We start from the raw sequence: 9,919 nt of genomic DNA on the forward strand, positions 1-9,919 counted from the left end.
TAACCTCTTCAATAAAGTGCTAAAGTGCATTGTCGTACTGTGTTGTGGGGGATTTATTTTGTACATAAAGTTGTTTTGAGTCTTCTTTGGTCTATCTAATGGACAGTACCATGTGCATAGCTGTATATTATAGACCCCTCTGTGGTAGTCAACACAGTGCCTCGCTCATCAGCAGATAGACAAGTTTAATTGCATTGGGAAAGCTGCTGGAATAGGAAAATACAGTTTAACGTTGACAGAAGTAAAAGACTTTTACATCAGTCCAGCAAAGCAAAATAAAACATTTAAATTTTGGAATAGTGAAAATGCCAAAACACACACAAAAATCTTTGGTCCTCTGAGTTCATCTTTTGCCTGATTCTCAATGAACATTAATACTGAAATTTTATCTGGGGATGGAATTCCAAATTGTACTCTGCTGAATCAGTGGATTATTTCCAGTTTTGGTGTAAAGTGTAATGCTCCTGATGCTGTGTGTGGTGTAGATCTTGCTCTTAATGATGCCATTACAACAGGGAGTTTTTTAATGCTTTCTTTATCTGGAGATACGCCACTTTATCTGGAGATACCCCACTCCTATCAGATGAAAGATGGAGTGTATTAAGCTTCACAGGAGGTGTTCTTTAAATTCCTAACTAAATTGCTGCCACACTAATGTCCTTTTGCAAAGCTTGCCTTACACGTTATTGCCCAACACAGAAATCTGAAAGGCTATAAGGTGACAAAAAATTCCTGCCACAGTCAGTGTGGGATATTCATTTAGTTATACATCCCAGAGGATTAACATAGTGGGACTTGATATCATAAAACAGAGACATGTTAGCAGTACTCCGCAGCTCATACCATTCAGAGATGGCCTTGATTCTTGTTCTGGTGAAAGAGTTGATGTCTAACTGGGAAGTTTCTATGGTTCTGATGATAAGGTGGTAATTTAACACTATGGTCAGCTTTACCCTGAAGCATGTTTCTAATTAGTAGGAATAAGGCAAGGGGAAAAATACAAGCAAGAGAGCACTTGGAAGTTTAAGGGCATTAATTGCCTCCCAGCTGTCAGGGTAGTAATTAAATTCAGCTTGTTGACTTCAGCTTTGTTGCGATGATGTGAAATTAATCTTCAAACTCACAGAAAGCTTCCATTGCTGTTCATTTTACTGCTGAAACCAGCAAATCTCAAACAATATGCAGAAAAGCATTGGCATGCATCTGGCAGTCACCCAACAAAAAATGTCAATTTAGGCAAAAGCGATGAAACTTTTTTCCCAGATTGCTTTTATGCAATACTTTTTCCCTTTGTTTATTCCCCTGACCAGGCGAGAACTATGTCTGTCTCTCTGGAAGAGCAGAAACTCAACTGACAATCTTTTGAAAAGGTCACAAAAGTCCAGTTGAAATTCTTCTCCCACTCCTTAGCTGAAGCTGGATTAGATGTAAAGGATTACTTGGAAATTTCAGCTTTCAAAGAATAAATCCTTCCTGCTTGTTAACTTTCGATTAGCACTGTCAACCTCCCTGTGCTATGCATTGCACGCACAATTAAAAGCAGTTTCTGCCCCAGAAAGCTAGAATTCAAACTCCCTGCTTAGTATGCAAATACACTACCTGACTTGTGCATATGTGTCAAACATTTATGCAGCAATGTAGTCACTAGAAGCTTGCTATTAACATCAACTAGTACGCTAAGCCCTTTTTATTTGAGGTGTGCATAAATACATTAATGCATTCTACATCCCTACTTTCAGAAAAAATGTCATTTTTCTATGAATATATAAATACCCTTGTAACTGCATTTACTATATTAATTAAATGAAGTTCACTCTTAAGCAGCGATGTACCAAGGAGTAATTGATTGGGTGGACTCTTACATCTGGGCAGCATCAATGTTTATTATCTCTGCTTGCTGCTTTTAGCTACTAGATTTTGTCTAAGAGAATTAGGTCAAATTGGCAGCATGATTTAGACTTTTCTGCTAAGTTTTTGATGTTATCTTTGAGAGGCCAGCAATCTCAGTAATCAAAATTTGCAGCAAGAATTGCCCACTTTGCATGGTATGAGATAACCAGTTGCCAAATGCTGTGTGAGATCTACATGGAGAAAATAAAAAAATGTATTCTATATTGTGTGGACCAGAAGGGCCAAAGGAGTAGCAGAAGTCAGTATTTCTCTCTCTCCTGAATATGGATACTCAGATAATATTGTTGAGTTACATCCACTGAACAAGTTACTACATTTGAACTGAATGCCATAACCTCCCAGGCAGGGATCAGTGCTCCCTTGTATCTGCTTTAACAATGGAGCATCTCCATGGAGGCTGCCCTTCCTCTTACCCTTGGAGTGAGTAGTTGACACAAGAAGAGGATTGGGATGAAGTAATTTGTGCTGTTGAATTTCCTATGTCTTGGTTCCCATAGTAATATTCACTGGTAATTGCCTGGACACTACCAGATGAGGAGACTCACTGGTCCCAGAGGTGTTGCATCTTGCGAAAGGGACCTGGAGCAGTGGGTCATACACTGGAGAACACTAAGTAGGACGGGGATCTAGCTGGATCCTCTTTGTCTGCCCAGAAACTTTGCTAAGGCAAATTGCTCCATGGTCTGATTGACAATTCTAGTGTCCTCTTATCTGGATACATATTCCCAGTTTTCTGTAGCACCTATCTGATTCTCTAGCTGGTCAAAGAAGGATACAATCAATATCTGCCTCTTCATGCTGTGTACAAAGGCTTTATAGGATTTCTTTGGGGATAACTATTTGACATCAGGCTGGATGATGGTGAACACTACTGATTCTTTTTACCTTCAAGAGCTACATTCAGTCCTGTGATGCTGTGTTACAATATATAACCTCTGTTCTTTGCCTCTACTACAGAATATGTTGTACAAAAAAATGTCAACTGATAGAGGGCAGAGCTCAGTTTTTGAGAGCTTGTATTACAAGGAAGGGGTTTGCACATGAAGCCAGCTACTGGATGCAAAGCCTGGTTGTTGAGGTGGCCAAAGGGCAGAATCCCTAATGTGCTTTTGGAATCAGTTGTTTTCCTGAATCTTACTACATAGTGCCTTATAGTCTAAATTTGGAGAAGTCCCAGTACAAACTGAAAAGCATTGGGGTATTTTTACCCTTCTGGCAATCCAGAATTCTTATGAGCTGAAAATCAGCTATGATGAATTTCGGTGCCATTGGCTATACACCTGGCAGGCATCCATGGCAGCCTCAAACCACATGCTTGTGTTCTAGCTGAAGGCAGTTCTTGGCCTTGCTGTTTGTCAGCTTCCCCCTTGAGGGAAGAGTGTTGAGGAATTACTTCCAGCATGTGTAATATTGCAGGACATGACTCTCCATCAGCAGAAATTGCTGGGGCTGGTATCTCAGATAAATCTTCTTTACTTTGCTGATTGTGTCATCCTGAAGTTTAGTTCAGATTTCAAAAGGAAATGTATCCCTTATCTATGTATTTTTGCACAGCACCAGATCTCTAGGTAAACCTCTAGGACAGAGATGATAGTAAACTACTAGAGCTTTGGGAAATTCAGTTAAAGTCCCTAGACCACAGAAGTTCAGGTTAGGTCATTCAGACCTGGCTCCTGTCCCAGAAAACTTTAGATGTTTAAACAGGGTACCTAAGAAGCCTAACTGCTGCATGCTCTCTCTACAACCTGTGGATAGGAAGAAGCCTGTGAAAACAAGGTTTAGCCCACCTAAAGTATGCTATGGGGATAATTGCAATAAAGACTGTGAGGTGCTGGGGTGGAGTGTGAGGGTGCTGAGGGAAGACAAGCCACTGCAAAGTTCATTATGCTCTGAAAGAAATGCTGGAGTTCCTGGAGTTTGTTGTACCAAGACCTGCTGAGACCTTGATTAGCAGAGACTGCCACAGGCATTTGGATGGTTTTGGCTCATCTTCTGAGATTTCTGAGAAAATAAACTACAGACTCAGGGTACAACCTAAATCTGACTTTGTAACCAAAACTAATTTGCCCTTGTTCCTCATATAATTTGGCTCTGCTCAATTGGAATTCCTCCGGTGTGTGCATTCTCCACAGAAATTTCCTTGGATTATACATCTAAAATCTCATACCTACCCCACAAATAAGCTTTTCATCCACTCTTGAAGTCTTGTCTTCCAGCCTAGCAGAGGAGTGCAGCCGTAGCTTGTGTTTTGCAGTAACACAGGCTACCCCGCAGGGTGGATACATGCTGTTAGGTAGCCTCGGTTGTGGCATGCGAGGCTGGGGAGAGCGCAGTCCTCTGCCACCTTCCCACAGGTTCTCACCTTCTGTGCTGACAAAAGTCCTGGCGCCCAACAAGGTGACTGCAGCCCCGGTGTCAGTGGAGCGCAGGCATGAGCAGACTGCTCCGCAGCTGCATGGTTTTTCCCTCCTGGAGCTGGCAAGATCTGCACTGCAGATATATCCTGGGATCTTCTGGTTTCTGTGGTTCTTAAATACAACTTCCCTCTTACAAGGCTTTTTCTGCTTTTCTCATTAGAAAACAGGGGAATCGCTGACCCTAAATTTAACTCTAAACTTAACTCTTTAACCCCAGTTTCTTTCTAAAAACTATTTATTTCAGACTTTTCTATTGTTTTTTGAGCAATGCTGACAGGCGATAGTTCTGGAATAGTGAAATGTCTTGCAACCATGGTAACGCAATGCACTCATTGGAAAGTTTTCTGATACTAAAAGAATTAGTTTTCCACAGCCTTGTACATTAGGTTTTCTATGAGATTCCCAGGCTCACCATGTTGTTCAAAAGCAGAGAGCTCATTGACTGATCAGGTAACATTGCAGAGAATCACTCTGACATGCTACACAGCATTTGCCCCTGGAGCACACAACAGGAACAAGCCCAAAGGAAACTGCTTATGAAAGCTATCGAGCTGGAAAAATTGGAAGTATTGTCATTAAATGGTACTTTTGTTCTGTTCTGTTGTAGAATTCCCTTGCTTCAGATACAAGCTTTAATTTTGCAGCAATCTGTTTTGATTTGTAAAGAGAAATAGAAGCCCTACCGCTGATAACAATAAGCAATTTCTCTCCTCTTTTCACCTTGCAACCTTTTACTCCCAGTGGGAACGGATTCCTGCTTGCTGAAATCACCAGTACCTCCACTGTAAATATTACCCATAGTTTACCTCTCTTTCCATTATCTCTGTCTCTCTCCTGAATTTATATCTAATCTTACCCTTTTTCTTCTGTATTATGCCAAATTAAAATCTCCTAAGTGCATGAAAAATAGTGACTGTAATGCATGAACGAAAATTAATAAAGCCAGAAAAGAACATGAAATCAATAATCTAATTCTGACAGCTTGCTTTGTCTCTGTGGCCAGGCTGTAAGGATGTACTAGTGTTTCCCTCTGTTTAAAATTAATTGAACTATTTTATCATATCAGATAAGAGTGCACTCTTTGTGCTATTGAAGTGATAATTATGACATAATAATTACAGTCTGTGGCCTGCATGGTTCTGTGAATGAGTCAGCACAGACAATTAGTTTGCCACAGCAACTTTATGTGAATGTGTCCCTACAGACGGGAGCTACAGGATAGTCTAGCTGCTTATTATCTGTTCCCCAAGCTTCCTTATTCACAGGAGGATAGGTTTTTTTGTTGTGGTGGTGGTTTTGGAGAGGATTTGGGGAGTTTGTTTTTGATTTTGTTTCCGGTTTGGGCAATCCGTATGAATAAACATGATGATTGCAGGAATCAGAGGCAGAAAAAGATGGAAACAGTATCAGTCTATAAGGTTGAGGATTCTGAGCTCTGTGGTGGTGTCCTTTGAGAAATTCTGTTTGATGCTGGAATGATATGGGCACCCCATGCCTGCTGCATCTTAGCGTGACTCCATTAAAACTGATCTGCCTTGGAGTTTTCCAAATCATCCATCACTGTAATATCCTGCTGACAACTCTCTGCTCCTCTGAGCTCACTGAAAAGCCTCAAGAATGTCCTGGAAGAAGGAAGACAAAATACTTGTTAGCAGAGAAAACTATAAGCATCAAATGTTGTTGAAGAACTGCTTGGTTTTGGCAAGCTCAAAGCACAAGGGTATTTCATCCCAAGCCATTTACAGTCTGAACCAGGAGACAAGGTTTAGATAGAGATATAAGCAAATAAGGAAATAATGAGACAATTTTGAGAGACGTGAGAGTGCAGTCTCACAGCATGGAAGTAAAGTCATTAGGTTATTCACTTTTAGAGGGAAAATAGGAAAGGAGAGGGTTGTTTGATTTCTAGGTGTCCTTTCCCTGTATGATCTCAGGCAAAAAAAAATAATCCTCATCTCAGCACCAATCGGTAATGCATTGCAATAAATAATCCACAGCGCAACATACTGAAAAATAAAGACAAAACCCAATATGGAACAGCTGCTTACTAAGTGAATGTCATCCATCCTGTGAGCTGATGAGACAGTGGAAGAAACAGTATATGATCGCACAATTAATTGATGATGCATATCAGTATGAACCAAAAGAGCTGACTTCTTAACTTCACAGTGTTTAATTTTGCAACTCTAATTTTCTTTGACTGTGTGTGTAATTATATCTTAGCTGTATTATTCATTTATCACAATGTTTATTTCTAAGCTGATTCCACCTTAGGCATGCAAATATGAATGTCATAAGATCAGGCCAGATCCAAGGCAGCTCAAATGGAGAAGACATATTTTTATTCCTTGAGCGTTGTGGTATGTTACCATCTGTGAAATTTTAGAAAAGGTGCCATTCCCTCATCCGAGATCCCTAGTAGATGTGATGAGCTGCAAAGGAACTGTCAGCAAGAGAGATTTGTATATAACATATTGCCACCTGATAAAAGGAACCAACACACATCAACACATGTACAACATGTCACTAATGGGTTTAGATTTGGAGTTCAGGAGACAGATGCTCTGCCCATATCTGCAATGCTCCATTGAATTCTGTAGACACTAAGTGAGAATGTGATTCATAGAGAACCACAGGATTGTCCCAGGGCTTCTGGGAGATCTTCTGGGAGAGAAAATGAATGTCCTGTAACATTCAAAACAAAGGCATTTTTATTATTGGGAAAGCCCATGTTGACTTAAGAATAACCCTGTGGTGCTTTCATGTCTTGCAGGTCAAAACCAAACTGGAAAATTGTCACATGCAGCCTAAGAGACACCTGATTGAGTGACACCTAATGATGTCCTGGACATGTAGTACCTGGCCCAAACTCAGTTATAAGAATAGTTCAAAGATCAATCTCAATATTTTTTTTCAATAAGGAATCAAATTATTTACTGTTCCTTTGTTCTCTTCATGTGGCTGCAGCAGCATTATAAAAATCCTCTTCCCTCTTCTCCCCTCACTGACACACAGAGAAAATTGATGGACATGAGAGCCAGGCGTCAGTAGCATTTTCCCATTCACTTACATAACTGCATATGAATATTGATAATTGCTATCTCTGACACTCTGACAAACTCTGTTTGTTAACAGGTTTCAACCTGCAAAAGAATCCAAAATACCGTGCATAAAATCCTAAGTACTGAAGTTCTCATTCTCTGCCAAAAATAATATTTCTAGCTTCCTGGTTCCTTCCCTTGAACAAAGAGAGGAACAAATAGAAAAATAGTAGAACCAGAGAAATGCTGGCTGGAAAGGACCTCTGGTGGTCAGTAATTCAAACTCGCATTTGGAGCAGGAATATCACCAGCACAGCCAATAAAGCAAGCTCTTACAAAACAGGGATTCTTCCCACTTGTACTTTGTAATTATGTATGTTCATTCACTTCGTACAATAAAATAGGTTTCTGTGTTACTGGGGAAACCATAGCCTAGAACCAGTGCAGCGGTACAGGTCTTGGCAGAGAAGCTCTGAGATGTGAGCAGTGGTGCACCGTGTGCAGAAAGTTGATTTTTCTCTCAGCCCAGCTGTCTGTCTGTTTGAGTCAGCAGAAATGAGCGTGAGCTCAGGTGCAGAGCTGTGAGCCAAATGGACTGGAGTCTATCAGCACTCCGGGCTGCTTTATGTCAGTGTATCACATCATGGACATGAGGGATGGAGATCCAGTATGTATCCCTAATCTCTGATTCTGCGGGACATGGTTGGAGGGTTGCAATGAATAGTTGGAGCTATTTGGGAAGAACGCCTTATCGGAGATGGAGCAGGAGTTATAACTGGACCCCTTTTGTGTGCTGTGGTCATGTTATGCCAATTAAATATGCCAATTAAACAGCTTCCCTGAAGCTCTGCTGGGATGAATGAGGAATTTTCTTGAAGTAGGTGCTGTATAGGGTGAACATGAGGTCCTCTTTTAGGGTTCCTCTTCCAAATTTCAGACTAGAGGAAGGAAGGAAGTTTTGTGGGTAGCACTGTGGAGACACGGACAGAACTGCCCTTTGCAAGACAGCCCTGAAGGCCACCATGACTCACACAAGTCTCCAAAGGCTGCCAAGCCTTCTCTGTCCACTGGACTTCATTCCCATATTGCTGCAGAAACAGCCCTGGGGCTGGGTGAAAGCTGTATTCTGTTCTTCAACATCAGTGGTGCTCACAGAGAAGCATTTCACCTTTCATGCATGGGGAAGGATGAGACATGAGGAACGATGTGTTTTATGGAGGAATGATGTGTTTTACGGATAAGGAGAGATCATTGCAATATGGCTAGCACGTAATGTGTAAAAAGGAACAACTCTGGCGAGTTCAGCAACTTGTTTCAGATCCTAGGGCAATGGTCCCACTGTAGAAAAGACTTTGCTCTGTCATACAGATCTTATGAATAAAGATTCATTCATACTTATGAAACTCTCTGCAATAACCATCTTTAGTATGCCTGTTCAGATGATGTTGACGAGGTGATTGACAGTAGGTAAACTTTTATGGTTATTTCCAGCACAGACCAACGACTCTGACAGTGGGAAAAGGGTTCTACCACTCCCTGTATCTTGAAACGAGTGGGGAGAAGAAAATCAGCATTCACTTGCAGAAATGAGTTTTTGGCCAAGATTTTATTATTAAGTGTCTGATATTACATGTCACTCATGTCTGATATTACATGTCACTCACTCACCAATGTACATTTTTCTGAGAGTCACAGTAGTGCTGAAAACATGGCAGTATCAAGATGTGAATCAAAATGTCTATACACGGGGGTAATGTTTAATAGAGCAAGTGATACAAGTGGAAAAAATAAATCAAAAAAAATTATGCTGACGAAGAAACAATAGAGTTTGAACTAAGTACAGTGTGTGACTAGTTAGTCTGAGTATAACTTACCGTGAAATCCAGCTTATAACTTTGATCCAAGTTCCCCAGTTCCTCTCATGAGTGAAGGAAAATAGGACATATGGCCCCAATGGTGCCCAGCATGGTGTTGCTGGAGAACCAGTGAAATAATCTGAGTTTGTCTTGTGCTCTTTGAAAAGCAACTTTTTTTCAACAATTTATCCTACAGTGACATCTGGTGGTTGTTTTTCTTTGAGAGGAAGCTCTTGCACAAGTATCCTGCCAAGAGTTGCCCAAGGGTGAATCTTCCCATAATAATAATTCGGTGGGGTTCTACTTTGGGGGGGGGGGGGGAACAATGCAAATGTATTAGCAAGATTGAACACTTTTTCAGTTAATAAACAGCACAGAAGCCCTCCTTGGGGCCAGTGACTGTAGCTAATTGTCTTGTTGGGAATGATTTGATGGTCGAGCATCCAGCAGAGAAACCACTGCTGCATCTGGAAGACGAACTGCTTCATTCTGAGAGCAGCCACTGTTTCACCCAAGAACATGCTGGGATTTGTCAGAGATCAGCCCATCCACATACCCATTTTGGCAGCAGAAGTTATGAGCGCACTCAGGAGTGGGTGCATGTCTCTGCTGCAGTCGCTGAGCATCGCTGAGTGTTGGGGTGCTGAGTGCTCTGCAGAGGGTGATCCCTGGGCTTGTAAGCCATGCAACAGCA

Source organism: Strix uralensis, chromosome 14 (genome assembly GCF_047716275.1).
Source record: "Strix uralensis isolate ZFMK-TIS-50842 chromosome 14, bStrUra1, whole genome shotgun sequence".
In the NCBI taxonomy this organism is placed as follows: Eukaryota; Metazoa; Chordata; class Aves; order Strigiformes; family Strigidae; genus Strix; species Strix uralensis.